Raw genomic sequence first — 4082 nt, 5'->3', positions numbered from 1 at the left:
AAAAAAGAAAAAAAAACTCCTTGTGAAGTGAAAAACAGGATTAAAGATGGATTTTCCTAAACTTTAATCCATTAAGATGGACTCTAGGACTAAGAAAAATACAGTCACTTTGATTCCCTTCTGGCTTGGTTACCTTCACTTGTTAGAAATAAATTATATTCCTGATCTATTTATGAGCAAATCCCTAGCTAGAGCTAGAGGAATTCTGTAGCTTGAAGCCCAGCAAATTAGCAGCAATAATTACATCACCATATTTCTACTCAATCTACCTTGATAAAACTTTTATGACCATATCTATTAACAAAACAAAATTATCTTGTTTTAAAAACCAAATGAATGTGTATCCATACATATGTATATGTATATAGCCAAAGTTCTTTTTCAGGATCAATCATCTTGCTGGTCTCAATAAATGTCTTCATCACACTAGATGACTTCAAGATGAAGGCATTAGGGAGATGAAATAAAATAAATATAACTGAGCAACTAGGAGGTGGTAACGTGAGGTGTGGGGAGTGACTGTAAATACAGTCGCCCACCACTCATCCCCTGCTATGCATCTCAGGTCCTAACATGCCACAGATGGAACTGGTCCATGGTCCCAGGAGTTGGAGAACCCTGATATAATTGATTAAACATTTGACCATTACAGTTTATAATGGCTCTAAAAATGCTCAACATTTTTTTTCTTTTTTTTTAGAGAGAGTTTTTTTGGTTTTGGTTTTAGTTTTACTTTTGTTTTGTTTTGCTATCGGGCATATGCACTTCCCAGAGTGACAAGAGACAGAAAGTGAGAAATCACTCTTCAGGGGATGGCCATTTCACAATCCCTTCTCTCAGGATTTTGGGCACACACACATATACCCAGCATGAGTTTTAAGCCACCAGTTTTGAGATTCAAACCAAGGTTGACTATGTGGGAGTCCAGTGACATAACCAATACATCCTCTGTTGGTCTCAACATTTTCAATATAATAGTTGTAAGGTTCCATATAGTAAAACTCTCCTGAGTACCATTTGGTATTGTTCCAAGCCTGACAGGAACCAAGGCCAAACTTCTGCATAACCAATGTTGGCAAAGCCCACACTCCAGAAGCTGTTACTTCAAGGTCACACCAACACAAAAAGTAGCAGATCAAGACCTAAACTGTGTATTGGGAGGTCTAATTTTCTAGAGATGGGTCAAAAAGACCCATCAAATGTTTCTTGTATGCTTATCCCACTAAGCCTAACTCACCTACGTATCAGTCATACAGACAGTCTCCTCAAATACCTTAATTACCTTAGAAAAGAAACCACCTCACTCCTAGCTGAGGGTTGAGGCACTTCCAGCTTCAGAGCCCTAGGAGCTCTTTCCTTTTCTCTTGAGATGATGCCTCCTGAGCCTTACTCCAAACTATGATAATAATGGATATTTTCATTTGACATTTGAATTTGTTTATGAGGAATTCCATCATGAGTAATTAGTATGTGTGCCATGACATATTCTCAGGTGCTTGTTATCAAATATTCTAATTTACAAGTTCAGTTTTCATAATATTCAAAAAATGTACCACTGATAATGATAACAACATCAATTTATGAAAATCAGCTAATCCAAATTTAAATTCATACTACAAATACAAAAGTTGAGAGTGATAATTAACCTTATTTTCATGGTTAGTGCATCTTAAAGTACTGAATAAGGAAACAAAGATGAATAAGAACAGAAAACAACCATTATTTAGTTCTTGTCATTAAGGTGAAGAGTTTTCATCACTTGTAAGATTACAATGCTTTTTCATGGTCAAGAATACTGAGCACTTTTCATTAAATAACATTAATCAAAGACTACTAATACTGTTGAACCATGTCTCAAAGTAAATAGCATTATACAAACACCTACATAAGCTGGCAATCAAATAAAGCCATCTTCCCAAAAAGTATTATCAAGACTCAGAAAAAAGACCACTGAAAAGATTATTTGCAAATTATTTACCATTAAATTCTGATTTTTTTCATGTTTTCTTCATATATAGGCTTTGCTCCATTTATTTGTCAAAGGTAAAAAATATGTTAAGCTACTATTTTTCAGTTACCAGAGGGTGCATATACTCACCAGAGACAAACATAAAGGCAGAGAAGAAAAGAAAAAGCATTCCCCAATGGAATGTGGTCACACTGCAATTCCATCTCCTCCATTTCTACATCTTCTTGGGATTTGGGGCATGCAAAACCACACATCTGGCATATTTTTCAAGCCATCAGGGTTGCAATGTGAACTATGGTTGTCTAGCTTCCTTAACCATGAATGAGGTCACAAGGCTTACAGGATTCTAAACCTGTAAACTTTCTCATCAAGTAACAAAAGATGTATTTTCCTTTGTCATAGTTTTTCTACAACATAATTTTTCAGGAAGAGATTTCATCTCTTCCATGTATATATATGCACACACAAACACACAATAATGCTACATATTCAAAAAACATAGTAGATGGTATTAATTTCCGTTTATCTAATCATTTGTTGCACAACTAATTCTAGTGATATGTGTATCCAAAACCAGGTGTTAGGCAGTCTCATCACACATGTCAAAGTTTACAAAAGGAAGATCAAATTAACTTTCAATTGTCAGAAATCAGGACTTCAGTTTCGTATTGCCTTTTAGAGGCTTTCATTCCCTAAGACCTTATTTCTTTTCTTTTCTTTTCTTTTCTTTTCTTTTCTTTTCTTTTCTTTTCTTTTCTTTTCTTTTTTCTTTTATTTTCTTTTCTTTGCTTTTCTTTTCTTTTCTTCTTTTCTTTTCTTTTCATCTTTTCTTTTTAACAGATTTTTTGCTATTGAATGTGTACACTCCCCAGAGAGACAAAGTGAGGAATCACTCACCCAAGGAGGATGACCATGCCACAATCTTTTCTCCTCCATTCTCCTCTTAAGATTTTGGGCATGAACACACATAGACCTGGCATGAGTTTTAAGCCACCAGGTTAGGACTGCAATAGCAGTCGACCATGTGAAAGTCTAGCAATGTAATCATTATGCCATCTGCTGTATCAACACCCTATTATTTCTAGCAATGATTCAGTGCTCAGGTTTTAAAGCTTTGATAGAGAACTGAATGTAAACACAGTTCTAATTTTAAAATTTTGAATAATAGATAAGTTAGATCAGGACAATTTTTTATTAACATGAATATTTTATTGAAGAAATTGTCACAGTTAATTGATTATACCAAATAAAAATATGAAAAGAATTATTTTATACTGAGACTAGGATAATTAATATAAGCCTCCATGTGCCAGAGTTTGTCTCTCCTCTGTGAAGAAGATGGAAATAACACCAAATAACTTACCTATTAACAATAGACGCCTCTCGGGACCAGCAGTTGGCGTAATGACTATGTTGCTAGACTCCCATGTAGTCGACCATGGTTCGAGTCCTGGACCTGGTGGCTTAAACTCACACCAGGCACATGTGCATGCATGCCCAAGATCTCAAGAGGAGAATGGAGGAGAAGGGATTGCGGCATGACCAGCTCCCTTGGGGGGGGTGATTTCTCACTTTCTGTCTCTCTGTTTTTCTCTGTCTTTCTGGCGAGCGCACGAGTCTTATAGCAAAAACCTCTCAAAAATAAATAAATATACATCTCCCTAGAGAAATTAAGATATAGGATCCAAGGTGGATTTGTTAACTTCATTAGGGCCCATAGTTTATCTGTTCATTAATACCAACTCACCTTCAATTTTTTGTATTTACTATCTTCCATTTACACGCAAAATGTATTCCTTCTCTTTAATTCCTATAACTCTGGCAGTGGGCACTACATTTAACTGACCACATCAATTGATGTATCATCCTATATTTTTTTTCACACACCAGTCTTATCTCTTCAGCAACTCAGGGACAGAATATCTACTTCTCCTGCTGGTGCATGGTGATACAGGTGAAAAGGCCATGCTCTGTGAGCTGTTCCAGGTCTGTGTGCACAGGCAGCTCTGAGTGTGCCAGGCATCCCCAAGGCCGTGATCTCGGGCCAGCTGAAGCTGTGAATAAGTCATGACATCCAGGCTTTGTTGGGGGTGTTGTGTCTCTCTGTCTCACT

Source organism: Tupaia chinensis, unplaced genomic scaffold (assembly GCF_000334495.1).
Source record: "Tupaia chinensis unplaced genomic scaffold, TupChi_1.0 Scaffold000252_1, whole genome shotgun sequence".
NCBI lineage: Eukaryota > Metazoa > Chordata > Mammalia > Scandentia > Tupaiidae > Tupaia > Tupaia belangeri.
Note: the sequence above shows the minus strand (reverse complement) of the source record.